General features: G+C 43.1%; 1 long non-coding RNA gene across 1 annotated transcript; it reads left to right on the top strand.

Moving 5' to 3' along the window:
• Positions 1 to 3,213: 3,213 nt before the first annotated feature.
• LOC125319369 lies at positions 3,214 to 14,414 on the top strand. Its single transcript, XR_007200688.1, has 3 exons — positions 3,214 to 3,299; positions 11,968 to 12,174; positions 14,168 to 14,414. It is a non-coding gene; the product is annotated as an uncharacterized LOC125319369 (long non-coding RNA).
• Positions 14,415 to 14,692: the final 278 nt, after the last annotated feature.

Genomic DNA, 14,692 nt, shown 5'->3' with positions numbered 1-14,692 from the left:
CAGGAGCCAGCATGGAGATGCCAGTTGAGTTCATGGGAATGACAGACGTTCAAGAGGGGCACAGGGTTCCCCGAGCTGCAAGTAAGGATTTTTAATGCAGGAAATAAAATAAATAAATAAATAAATAAATAAATACATCAGATGAGTAATGTTCTCATTGTAAAGCTCCCCTCTTTTCCCAAAGAACGTAAAAATGAGTGCTGTGGCAGTAGTTGCCATGATGGAGATTTATTCAAGGTGTAAAGGAATTTTGCAGCCAGCTATGCTCTGTGATTTATCAAACAGGGACTCCTTATACATGAAATATCACTGTACCTCAGCACAGGAGAAATCACATAACTGTTTTCTGAGACCCAAAATACCACAGTCTTCCCATTATTACAAATAGCTCTCAGCTGCAACTGGGAAACCTTGGAGATAGTTAATCTTTTGTCATATTCTGCACAAATAGAGACAAAATGGAATACATTTCCAGTATCAAATTACTTGTTCATTTATTCCAAGTTAAAGATGCTAATTACTATCTGTATTTTCACAGCCTTATCTGATCATATTAACCTGACAAAAGGGCAGCCAAAATTCAAGACTAAGTTTCCAGATAATGCTAATAGATTCATTTTCCCTCATCTCTTCTGTCTTTTGGCTGATTTTCATTAGTTCATTTGTAAGGCTCCTATTAGCCCATGGTTATTTCAACACAGTGTGCAACATAGATGTGGAATTTGATCTTGATGTTATTCTCCACAATTTAAAATCTGACTTCAGATCTGTCTGTCGCCCGAGGAAAGCAGGAGAATGCAAATAATGATCTAAGATTCAAGAAAACAAATAGACAGGGAAGCAGAAGAGCCTGCTTTGAAAATGCCTGCTGGAAAGGAGGCACAGAAGGATGGTGACAAGGAGTCACAGAGTTGTGTTTTACTCACTTTCAGGATGAGAGAACCAGTCAGCAACACACTCTGAAAATTTTCCAGAGTACCTCTCATGTCAGCAGCCTTAATACTCTCTATAGGATGTGTGAACTGTAAAAAGGCAGAAAAAGACAGCAGTTTTGTCAGTGCTTTCAATGTTATTATCAGTTTCAGGATTAAAGACTCGGGTCCCAAAGTTTATGCTGAGGTCTAAACCACGTTTTGCCTTAAAGGCAGGGTACATTGCTGAGCCTCAAAAACCTGTGTGCAAGAAGCTCTGTCTGTCCAACTCTATGGCAAAAAGAAAACACTGTTTTTAGAAGTCTGGTGGAACTCCAGCCAGTGCTCTGAGGTCCTAAATCAAGATCTCTAGATGACTACTGTTGGAGAAATCATGACTTTTGTCCTATTTCTGTCAGAGTTAGTGGTTAGTGATAGCTGGAATCAACTTATAACACTAGCTGATTGGATTTCCAACCCTTTGGGAATTCCAACCACTTGGGATTTTTGACACAAGGAAGATGCTGATGTCCTGCATGGGCCTTCATAGCTCCAGAGTTCAGAAGCTCATTGACGTGTGTGTGCACATGTTTTGAAATGAAGAAGACAGGAGCTTCTGTAGGGACTAAGGTAAAAAGGTGGGATGGAGAAGCACCTTAGGGAAAGGAAGAACAGGAATTAATGAGCTGTGAGGATCAGTTCTGAGGCAACGAAATTTGCTCTTATGTATATTTGCCATGTTTGTATAATCCTTCCCCAAAAGGGACCAAGCTCTGGCTGTTACTTACACCCAAGGAGATGTTTTACAGGAAGAATGATGAAAATCTCACCGTGTCTGAGCAGCAAAATCCCCAGGTATGGCCAGCTGAGATCCATTTCCCTAGACCTGGGGAGCTGTTACAAGAACTTATTTCTCCCCTTGGATGAGGGAGAAAATTCAGGTGGAGGTGTCAGAGGTAGATTTTTTTGGGTGATGGCTGCAGGGCTGTGCTGAGTGAAGGCTACTCTGCCCCACTGCTGGGGCTGTTCTCCTCCCTCCTCCTGACATGTGCAGCTATGAACGCTCCTAATCCCACTCCAGTCAAAATGAGTCTGCCAAAAAATGCCTACCCCAAATTTGCCCGCCCCAAAAGGCATTTCAGGAGTGTAGGAGCTGATTTGCACACGTGGGAGCAGCCTGGGACCTGCCAAGGGGGACAGTGCTGGGACACTGAGGGTGGTCTGGGGTCACAGGGGGTCCTGGTGGGAGAGGGGCTGTGCCTGGGAGCTGTGGCTCAGGTCCTTGCCCAAGGGCCACCATCTGCAGCAGGGGACAGGCTGAAGTCAATCACTTCCATTTTAAATGATTTCATTTCTTCAGTGGAAACAAGGTCAGATGGAGGTTTTTGGTGTGGGTTTCACTTGTCTGGCTGGTGAAAAGGAGAAATAGTTGTCATGGATCCTGAAACAGGAGCAGAGGATCTGGAGCAGGCAGAGTCCCCCAAATGAGTGGCTACGTGTGCTAGTTTGCTTCCCTGGCAAAAGCTGGAAACAATCTGTCCTTCTTTGGATGGTCCAAAAACCTACTTAAAAAATCAAACATTGAGGTTGCGTTCTTAGTTCAAATTATTTGCAGTGGATCCATTTTATATTTTCAAAAGGATTTGATGCCTATACACATATATGTGGCTTTACATTAAATATTATATAAAAATAATGAAAAAAACTAGTGAAACCACCTCTGAACTGATCACAGAATTCATTAGTTTAATGAAGGTAACATTTTTCATTAAACTAAGAAGACCAACAGTCAGAAATTGGCAACAATATATGAATTTAAATGATTTCCTAAAGCACCGATAAGGAAAGAATAAAATGAAAAACGTGCAAAACTCAATGTAAATGCTTTCACAAAACACTGCTTTTTTTGGAGAGAAGTATTTTCCACCTGAGCTGCCCCCCTGGAAATTTTACTGATTAATTTAGGAATGTGTCTGTTTGCGTCTCCTGATTTCAGAAACTTGCACCTCCAGCTATTTGCTTTCATTATCACTCTTCTCACTGCCACACTGCAAGTCTGTGTGCTGCTAAACCCACAGCCTTGGCACTGAAACCTTGAGATACAGTAAATCAAAATCCTTTTTACATTGATACATGTTCCGGATGAATCATGTGCAAGATTTTTAGCACTGTCCTACTTTGTGTTAGATGTGGACAAACGCTTAGGCATCCTTTATGCAAGGGCAGGGGGAAAAATTACACGTTTGAGTTTGTGTGATGCCAGCAGGGGCCAAATCTGGGATTTCTGTAGAGAGCTGGCATGCAAAACTGTGACTTCATAAAAAAGGAAGAGGCCGGTTCCTCCAGACCGTGACCCTGTATTTACAGGCTGCCTTTCTACCATCCCAGGTAAATTTGAATTGCACTTAAATAATGAAATGGCGTGGCAAGGCGTTGATTAGGGCACGCGTGGCACAGTGGCGCTGGTATGTCATCCAGATGCATCGGAACGCGCTGCCCACGGCGCCCCGAAATCCTTTGATTCCAGGATCCCCGATGGTTCTGGCTCCGGGAGCCGGACCCAGGCAGCACTAGAGGGCAGGCTAGACCAGAGCTACCCCCCAAGCCGGGACTAAAAGGATTCCGGTGCACAGCTCCGCTCCGAAATACGGCTGGAACCAGAATGAAAGCCTTGCATCTCACCGAAAGCCTTTAAGGGGAATCGAGGCGCTTCACAAGGATAATTTTGCTCTCGTTGGAGGGGCTTTATTTCAGAGCGGCTCTGCAAGGAAGCAGACGCGGGTTGCAGCGGGTCTGCAGCTCCCCTGGGGGGGTTTGCTCTTCCCTCCCCACCCCGGAGGGATGCAGAGAGCCTGTGATCCTCCATCCTCCTCCTTCACCCTCCCTGGACCTGTTCTGAACCACGGTCCTGCCTCTTAGATGGCTTGTAGAACAAGAAAACATCTTTCAATTGTTTGGGGGGTGTGTGTGTGTATGTGTGTGTTTGTTTTTTAGCTATTAATGTCCCAATTCTGCAAGTTTTCCTAACTGCAAAGTTGTGTTTGCTTCTGGCTCACTCATGCACTGGGGCAGAATGAGCAAAAGAGAAGGATTTGGGGTGACCTCACTGGGGCCTTGCAGGGCCTGAAGAAGCTGCAGGAAACCTGGAGAGAGACAATTGCCAAGGGCTGGAGGGACAGGACACAGGGAATGGCTTCCCAGTGCCAGGGGGCAGGGCTGGATGGGAGATTGGGAAGGAATTGTTCCCTGGCAGGGTGGGCAGGCCCTGGCACAGGGTGCCCAGAGCAGCTGGGGCTGCCCCTGGATCCCTGGAGTGTCCAAGGCCAGGCTGGACACTGGGGCTGGGAGCAGCCTGGGACAGTGGGAGGTGTCCCTGCCCATGGCAGGGGTGGCACTGGATGGGCTTTAAGGTGCCTTCCAACTCAAACCATTCCATAATCCAGTGATTCTGTGGTTCAGTTTGCTGGGATGCAGAGCTGAGCCCTCCAACCCCTGCCCTGCAGGGAATCACTCCCAGTCTCGCAGAACCCAAACTGCCGTGACTCGTCCTGGTGTCGCTCCTGATTTTGGACTGTGATTTCTTTCTTCCTCACACAGTCAGTGACTCCGAGCTGAGCAGGGGGAAACAGCCTGGCCTGGTGGCATGGAGCCACTGACTGAGGCAAAATACTGCTGTGGATAAATTACCCCTGGAGCAGTTCACAGAGGAGCCACAGAGCTGGGAGGGAAGTGGATGTATGAGTTTTTCTGTTCTCTCTCTTGCATTTCATTTTCACCCCTTATCATTTTCTGTTCAGATTAACCACCCACCCCAAACTGTCAAGGAAACTGTAGGCCTGGTGATATGCTTTAAGTGTACTTTTAAAAAATATATCCTAACTGTGAAGGAGATGTCTTTTTATCTGTTCCTCAGTCAAGATGCATTATTTCTTTATAGTGTGTTTCACTCCGTCCAGCTTGAAAGTGCCTTTAATTTAAGAGCTTATTCCAGCATTTTTGAGGCCAACTCTGTCCCTGGTATTACATAAATTGTTGAAACTCTCTGATTCTTGGTCAGAGTAAAAGTGATCTGCATTAAGATCACAGGTTCAAGGTATATTTCCTGGTTTCTTATGATGAATTCTTCCCAGAATTTCCCACTGCTGCTCAGCCTATCTTGGCTATCAGCTACCCTTTTACTTTCTAAAACCAAACTGGAATAGTTGGCCTGGATAGCTAACAAAATCAACAAATTTTCATAAGGCTACCAGGGACACATAATTTGAAGAGTACATTGCTTGGCATTGTCTTTTCTGACACAGCAGTGGTGGACACAATGAGATGAATTATCAGTGTCTGCTCTTATTTTAGTTCTTGAGACTTTGCGGGTAGAACAAATCCTGAGTTCCCAGGATAAACAGGAATTTAGCTGAGCACCAGCCAAATAAAACCTCCCTTAACACCTTAGGATTGTGCCCTGACTGAACAAACATCCTGGAGGGAGTTTTCTGAAGCTTTCTGCCTTTTCTTGACCTCGTGTCATGGGAACTGGAGGAGGTTTGATATTGATTTTTGGGGGAATGGGTTTGTTCTGGTGCTGACTTCTCAGTGCACCATAGCAAGGGTTTCTACCGTGACATCCTGAGCTGGTGGCTAACCTGAGCTGAGGTGTGCCTTCAGAGGAGTGGTTAGAGATCAGGGAAGAAGCTTTTCTTGCTAAGGAGAGATCAAAAGCATCAAAGAGTTCCACTTTTCCTTGTAAAATTTGCCTACTCCCAGCAGTTTCCTGCTGTGTGTGCTCCACAAGGTGTTGGGGATGGAAGTGAGAGTGCAACAGCAGATGAAAAATGGGGAGTACACACTGAAAACCACTGGAGATGGTGGATGGATCCCCATGGCTTTTGAGGGACTGAAGTGTCCAGGGAAGGGAACGGAGCTGGGGAGGGGCTGGAGCCCCAGGAGCGGCCGAGGGAGCTGGGAAAGGGGCTCAGGCTGGAGCAAAGGAGGCTCAGGGGGGACCTTGTGGCTCTGCACAAGTCCCTGACAGGAGGGGGCAGCCGGGGGGGTCGGGCTCTGCTGGCAGGGAACAGGGACAGGAGGAGGGGGAACGGCCTCAGGCTGGGCCAGGGCAGGCTCAGGGTGGGCAGCAGGAAGGGCTGAAGGGGCTGTCAAGCATTGAAATGGGAAGTGATGGAATCACTGTCCCTGGAAGTGTCCAAGAAGGGTGTGGATGTGGCACGTGGGGACATGGGTCAGTGGTGGGGGAATGGTTGGGCCAGATGATCTCAGAGGGCTTTTCCAACCTAAAATAACTGCGATTGTGTGAACCCGGCCTCAAGGGCCAAGAGCAGGACCCTCACTCACTTGGCCCCTGCCAGACTCCCGGCTGAGGATGAATTAAAGAAGAGAACATGATCAGAGTGCCTTTATTTCCCGCCTTGCACAGCTCCATGGAGTGCCAGAGAGGTTTTTTGGAAGCCAGCTGCCTCCTGGCTCTGAAGGAATTCATACCATATTGTCTTGAAATCCTGCATGAACACAGCTAATCTGTGAGATTTCACAGAGTAGATGGTGGTGCTTCCTTCTGTTACTGTCCAGGCCTTCTGAAATTCCTCTGCAGAGCCCCACACTCCAATTTAAAGGCATTATTCCCTGCAAAGAACAAGTTTCAGCAAAACATTTCAGCATGAACTTTACATCTTTTATGAGGTTGCACGTCATCTTTGGGTTGCTGAATTGCAACTTAGATTATTTTTACTGTAGCATTCATTCCATGGATCATTAGAGAATTTATGGCCTCCGTGCTATACTAAACAAGCCTCTTACTAGAAATTATATATTATTTTTTATTTATTTATTATTTTTTATTTATTTATTATTTATTATTTATATATTATTTATTATATAGTATTTATATATCATAAACTAGATCAGTAATGTATATTGTATAATACATTATGTGTCATGCAAATTCACAATAAATAATGCATAATATATTATCTACAATATAAAATATATAGTACATAGTAGTATTGCATAGTATGTAATATGCAGTAGCATATCTAGGACTCCAATTATTTCAATGTAATATATAATTTTTTATATTATATCTTGCATTTTACATGCTATGTGTTACATATTAATTAGTAATATACAACTACTATTAAAGCATAATACTATGTATTTATATACTGTATGCAATATTGATAGCTATTATATTTCTATATTAATTATTTTTTTTTTTACATGTCATTTGCAATGTATCATTTTATATAGAGTAGTGCATAACATTTAGCATAAAATACATAGTTTATACCATCGTATATAATTTATATACTCTCTCTATATAATATTAGCAGTGCAGTATAAATCATGTTACCTGCTTTTTACACCTGCATTTGACATTTTTAACTTGTCTTTTAGTATTTGTTCCTTCAGGTTAGTTTTCCAAATATCGTCTGGTTGAGTGCATGAGAAGCTTTGATTAAATCCCAGTTTTTGCACATTTAGAGCTTTGGTCCAATATTCTTCCTCTTGCAGGAAGGAGGTGCAAGAGCAATGAGGGAATAAAAGTGTGAATGAGGTTGTGGTGAATGACGCTGGTGGGCTTTAGTCACTGTACAGTTATTCAGTTTCCTGTGGTTTCCTTGGTTGCTTTTTGTTTGTTTGTTTGTTTGTTTGTGGGCTTTTTTGCTTGGTTGATCTGAATGAAAACTTCTTCAGAATGGAGGAACAGCTCGAATCCATGAAATTAAAAATAATGTGCACAAGTTATGTGGGAATTACATTCACAGCAACCTGTTTTCCTATTGAGAGCCTGATTTCTCTATTAATGAAGTCAAGATTATGTGTTTGAAGTAAAAACTCGTCTTGAAGTCATTCTAGAGGCCTTTCAATCCCATCCCTTAAAACCTGTATTTATGTAAATCCACATTACACAGCCCATTCCTACTCTGCATGCTCTGTTCTTGTACATGTCTGTACAGCAAAAGCAGGTAATGCTCCTTCTATTTAATTGTAAGTTTGATCCTCGTTCTCAGAAACGAGCCTGAACTATGTAACTGGACGATTTGTTGCATGTTGGGTAAATGGAATATAATCCTGTATAAATATTTTAAAAGTTCTCTGTATTTATAGGGACAATTCCCTGGGGGGAGCACAGTCTCTCAGGGCGGGAGTTAATTCAAAGCCAGAGCAGCTGACTTTTCCTGTCCCCCCACACTGCTGAAATGTTGATTGATTCAGGAGCTGCTCGGGAAAGTGACGGCGTTGACGTTAAAAAAATATAAAATTACTCGCCCTCGGTAAAATACACAGAGAAGGGAACCCCACAGTAAGGTCTAATCCTGGCTGAGATGTCACACAGGAGATGATTGCTGAGGAGGGAAGTGTGCCTGAAGGTTTTTGGGCAGATTAGTGCTGTTTATCCTCGCTCTGAGCGTGCTGGAGCTCGTCAGGCAGGAGGGATGCACGCGAGACCTCCTGCTCAAGGTGGAGCCTGTTTGTGAGGTGAAGTCACCATCCCGTGGAACTTCCAGGGGATGCTCTGCACTTTGGGAGGGCCACGCTCTGAAAAACAGCTGAAAACCACCAGGAGAGTGATTTAACCAACAAGAACTGCAATTGAGTGGAGCCTTTTCTACCCACGACTTGGTCAATATCAACACAATTTGCACACTTTCTATTTAACACCACAGCAGTGCCCCAGACCTCTCCGTGGTGACATCATAGAGGAGCGGAAATGCAAATATCTTGGGGAAAATTCAGATTTAATCTTCCCAAGCCACACTTTCACTGTCAAGAAGAAGTTAGTGTTAACAAAAAAACACCTTAGTGTGCTGAAGACCCCTGGCTGCACTCTATAATAAAAGATGTTCTTTCATAAAAACAATACCATTTTTTTTTTTTAAATAAAATGTTAAGCTTTATTTATAATGACCTACTACAACGAAACATTAATAATTTTTTGCCATAATTTTAAGCCAAAAATATGTGTGGAAATTTAAAAGGATTAGAATGATGTGCCACTTTTAATATTGAATCACATTTTACAATTTAGGTTTTGGAGGAAATGCAAAAACACTTAAAAAAATATTATTTTGCAGCAGAAGGACAGCAAATACCTTTCATTTTTTCCATGAGAAAAAGGCAAATGCAAACCTTGCCTTCCACAGGTGCTGCTGTGGGCAGTACTATTCGTAAGGCTTGGCTCTTTCGTGTGTTGCTGTCCCTGGGCAGGAAAATGAACAATAATCATCTTTACCTCATGCAAACTGTAGCATCTTTTAATTCTCTTACTTATTTTTGCAGTGTTTTAGGATTCTGCCTGGAAGTACCTCTGCTTCTCAAAAAGGTATATAAAGAACATCAGAAGAAATCCCGCCTACATTTTTAACATTTCACTGGTTTTGTAGTGATTCTGTTTTTAAATTTTAAGCATTTAAGTCTTGAACACAGGACTGGGAGGCTCTCCTGGTAAAATGGGTGAGTCTTTGTTGATTTCCTGACTGCAGGGCTTACCCAAGGTGGGATCACCACTGTGTGCTTGGAACTGTGGAAACGCTTTTTGACCTGTTAAATCCAGTGCCAGAAATCCCTTTTGCTTCCATGGCACCAAGGTGGTCCTTGTCTGGGAACTAGAGACCTCACCACCCTTTTTGGTGGGCCAGGAAACCTCTGCAGTGACCCTTGCATGGTGTAAAGGCTCCTATCAAGGACTCAAAATAAAACAAAACCCAAGGATGGGGCCCATGCAACAGTCCAAGTCCCTTTGTCTCTTCTCTAGCACTCCTTGCAGACCCCTCCATTTCTAATTGGAGTCTGTGAAATGAAAAATTCATTATTATTATTATTATTATTAATTATTATCTCTCCATGGTGTTTCTGGGCAGAGGCAAAGGCTGTTGAATGTCACTGCTGGTATCACACATTTAGACATATCGACACTGACTTTACTGAATGTTGGGTAACTCCTCTCCCTGCAGTTTATTTTTCGTTTGGTTGTGGGGTTTGGGTTTCTATTTTATTTAAATTATGTAATATAAAATATAAATTTTATTTATTTATTTATTTATTTATTTATTTTTAATAGTCTCAGACTAGAACTCCCTGCATCTTTTATCTCCTCTTTTGGAAATACCTTCACAGTAGGAGACTCCCAAGCTCAGTGCCTGCAGTGTTCTCAGCATGTTAAGGTTTTCAACGTCTTATATTTTAATCCTGGATAATTCTGCTGAGTGAGAAGAGTCACAGGTGGGCATGTGCTGTCTTTTGTATGCTGGAGATCCAGGGCTTCCAGAAGTGGAGGGGAAAAAATTCAGAGTGAAAGAAACAGAATATTTATCTATTTTCCTTGCAAAGTGCCCCTTGCTTCTCCTGATATATTTCAGAGGAAGCAGAATGACTCTACTGCATCTATGGGTTTGGTGTGGCAGTTTCCATCTGAATGAACTTTTCTAGGTAGGAGATACAAATAAATCATGCTGTTAACCCAGCCTGTCCTTCTCTTCTTCTGGCAAGAAGTCTTTTGTTGACTGAGATAAATTTACATCTGCAGCAGGTTTGTGTGGAGAGTTAATATTAACAGCTGCAGTCAGAAAAAAAGGGGCAAAGAGCTTGGATATGTAAGTTAACTGGCTACCTCAGCTATTTTATTGGCTCTGCCCTGCAAATGTTGTCTCAGCTATAACCTGAGGGCATCACACCCACCAGTTAAAGCACCCCCACTGTATTCCATCTGTCCATGTACATGGTGTTCCTTGGGAATTTCTTTGAGAGGCAGTGAAGAACTGGTCAACTCCACATTTCAAGGAGTTTGATCCATGTTCTCCTGCAGAATACAAACATTTGATCCATTTGCAGGGTTCCAAAAGCAATCCAGTTGATCTTTTCACTCCTCTTTTTCAGACAATTTGTGCTGTATCCCATTTGTGGTATTGTGAAGTTTTAGAAGAATGGGTTATTGAAACTCTTGAAACTGTTTTTTAATCACATCTTATTCTGTCAGCAGATTGCCTATTTCAGTAGGCTTCTGCACATTTCAGTTCCATCATTGTTCCCAGAGCTCAAGTGGAAAAAAGCCAGGGATGGCTGCAAAACATAAAAGGAAAATATGAACAAAATAATCATCCTAAGCCAAGTATTGGTGGGAAATGCTATGCATAATGGGGTAAGCCCACGTTCCTACAATAAAACCATCACATGATAGAGGATAAAGAAGAGTCGCAAATAATGGTGGGAAAGCCTTCTGTAAAGAACTTCAAGAACAAATGTAATTACCAAAGGCGTTGTTAATTGTGGGGAAAGGCACTTCGACCAGCCTTCCCCATGGTCTAGAATGTTTACCAATGGTGCACTCGCAACTCGCCAAGCCAGTGGAAACCAAGGGCTGTAAAAATGTCAGCAGAGGGAGGGAGGAGCCTCTGTGGGTGCCTCCAAGGGCATTTTGGCAGTGCTGAACAATCCTGTTAATTCACCCAAGCCTGATTCATCTTGTGCCTGGAGCAGTATGTGATGTGGCCTTGCCAGTCTGCACTGCCAACCCTTACCATTTATATAAAATATACCTACAATGTACCTGTTTTGTGCCTAAAGCGGCCCCTCTACCGTGCCACGGCTCCAGCTGGTGTTCCCTCCCTGTTCCCAGCAGCATAATCCATGTGGTTTAGTGGAAGGTGGAAGGAGTTGGAATGAGAGGAGCTTTAGGGTCCCTTCCAACCCAACCCAACCCAACCCAATCCAACCCAACCCAATCCAACCCAACCCAATCCAAACCACTCCTATTCTATTCTATTCTATTCTATTCTATTCTATTCTATTCTATTCTATTCTATTCTATTTCCATTCCATTCCATCCCATTCCATCCCCTGCCTGACAAAATCCCAGCAGTATTTGCATCTGGTTTGCAAATCCCTGCCCCATTCCATCGCATTAAGACCTGTGCTGAGATGGTCAGGGCTAAGTTAGTTGTTACTAGCTAGAAACTATGTTTTTATTTATGTGATAGTGTCACAAGGATATATGATTATCTTTGCAAGTCTAAAGATAAATCACAATATTTCTTATTTTTATTTTTAGCTGTAACAGCCTGAAATATTCCCTGCCGTCAATTAGCGGAAAAGGAAGTGAAGTCACAAAAGATTGTAAGCCAGATGAAATGGAATCTTGTGAAGATATTTTTGAAGAAACAGACACTAACTGGGCAGAAAAGTACTGTTCCTGCTCCCAGTGACTAGAAATTTGGAAGATTTATCATGTGTAGGACTCCAGCTTCTTTCAAGAATGGTATGTAATCCTGATTTAAATATATAAATTTTGTGTAATATTTGAATGGAAAAGGTCAGCATTTTCATGGGTGGATTGTACCATAGAGCCTGGGGCCTGTTTCTGTGCTAAACTTCATATCCTTTCACAGCCCTGTCATAGGACTGACTGTACAGAAAGCTCATTGTTTGCAAGCTGCAGAGGGAAGCCCACTCCTTTGTGAAACAAAACAGCTTTTAACTCTGTGGCACATCCTTCAGCAGAAGCATGTCCACAGAATGGCAATTTATCACTGAAAAAATGGCAAGTGGACCTGGGGACTTGACAGCAGTGTCCTCTGGAAAGACCCGGTTTCAGAATGCACTGCTTCCTTGGCCAAAAGAAAGTTGAAAAAGCCCCTTGAGGCTCCTTGTGAGGGACCCTGCCCGCTGCAGTGAGCTTCCAGACAGCTGCCAGTATTTATCTCGCTGAGCCCTTCATTTCATCTTTCTGTGCAATCAGATGAAGAGGGAGAGAAAGACACACACATAACTTTACGAGCACTGAGCCCACACCAGGGACATTTGATATTTTGGCAGCGAGCTTTCCATTTTCCAGCTGTGCCAAATCAAGAAACATGCTAGGAAAAGAAACTAGTGCATAATTAAGTCTTCCTTTTTTTTTTTTTTTTCCTTGGAGACTTCTCAGTTGACTTTTATTATTCTCCTTCTCTCTCTTTTTGTCTCCCGTCTTGAGAATTTACTTAGTTTTAAATTTTTTTCAAGGGAGCTTTCTCACCAAACAGGTTTGTTTAAGTTCTCACCATTCTCCTGATTACTAACAAAACAACTCAGCTTTCAAATATCAAGCCAGAAGAAGAGTTATACTGTGGGGAAAGGGAAATGGGGATGCAGTGCTAATTTTTATTTTATTACTATTGATGTTACATTGTCAGTTCTGTTAAATGACTCCTGCTGTTGGTGACATTTCAATCATGGGTCCTCCCCTTCTGCTTCCTGCTCCTGGTTGTGGCCTGTGTCCTTTTCTCTGTCCCTTAGGTGAGATTATCCTCCTGTCATCTTAACACTCATCTTCTTCATAATGTGATGGGTTTGGCTCCTTGGACAGATAGGAGGAGTTGCTGTAGGGAAAGACAAAGAAGATGTTAATAACAAAAGTTCTTGGGCTGTGCCCTGCCTTGATTGTGGTATCTTTTCTTGCAAACAATGCTGAATCCAGATCAAGGGGAATTCTGAAACATAACTATTAGTAAAGGAACTTCTGGGCCATGATTGCAAACCTCTCAGTTGAAGGTCCAATACAATTGTGATCCTTAAGACCCCAGAGCAGAATGCATACACACCTACATTATTTTCCTTTCCTGTCTGCCATGCTGGGGAATTGTTACGTTACTTCTCATTTAAAGGAAAATCACCAATTTTCACTACCTGAGTGTGACTTCTCATTGAAAAGATCCTTATTGGTAAAACCTAGGACAGTGGGAACCAGGTTGTGGTGCTGGGAGCTCACTCCAGCTGTTTGTGGGGTTGTGCTGGTTTTGGCTGGGTAGAGCTCATTTCCCAGTGTCTGCTGCGGGGCGGTGTTTGGGGCTGTGTTTGGGGTTTGTGTTTGGGGCTGTGCTGAACACGGGGCTGATAAAGCGGAGCTGTTTTGTCATGGCTGAGCTCACCCAGAGCCAAGGCCTTTCCTGCCCCTCGTGTGGCCACGCTGGGGAGGCTGGAGGGGGCACAGCCAGGACAGGTGACCAGAACTGGCCGAAGGGATGCTCCAGACCGTTTGGCATCGTGCTCAGTGCGGGAAGGGGAGGCAGCAGGGGGGAAGGGGGATGCTGGGAGCGATGGTGTTTGTCTTCCCGAGTGGCTGCTGCAGGTGACGGCCCTGCTCTCCTGGAGGAGCTGAACGGGAAGCAGGGAACGACTTCCTTGTCTTGCTTTGCTTGTGTGCATGGCTCTTGCTTTCCCTATGGAACTGTCTTCATCTCAGCCCACGAGTTCTCTATGTTTTACCCACGCAGCTCTGAAGAGGAGGCATCCAGCTGCTGGCATGGAGATGGAGTGAAATAAAAAAAGGATTGTTGTGATTCAGCTCTTTGCACTCCTCCCAGAACAGCACCAAGGAGTCTCTAGATCAATTAATGTGAATGGTGTTAATTAATCACCAGGTTTGGTCTTACTTTAGGTATGTGTCTAGGAATCTCTGGTCCTTCTACTCATGGGAATAGAGCCGTGTAATTGTACAAGTGCCAAAAGTTGCTTTTCACAGATCAGACTTGCAGGGAAATAGAGTTGATACTTTAGCTAAGAAATTGGATGGTTTTTAAAATTTTGAAATGTATTAAACAATTTTTTAAAAATTAATAAAGCATATTGTCCTTTAAAAAGAAAACCTTTGGATTTGCTTTCTTTTCGCCTTTTTTTTTTTTCTAATTAAGTAAGTTCAGGAGATGAAAAGATCTTTTGAGCTAAATGAAAGAGGTATCTTGTCTCAAAATGTGAAATCTTCAGAGTGATTTTTGAAAAACAAAAAAATGCCTAAAAAC

This window comes from Corvus hawaiiensis, chromosome Z (genome assembly GCF_020740725.1).
Source record: "Corvus hawaiiensis isolate bCorHaw1 chromosome Z, bCorHaw1.pri.cur, whole genome shotgun sequence".
Taxonomy (NCBI): Eukaryota; Metazoa; Chordata; class Aves; order Passeriformes; family Corvidae; genus Corvus; species Corvus hawaiiensis.
Note: the sequence above shows the minus strand (reverse complement) of the source record. Positions and strands in the feature narration are given on the sequence as shown.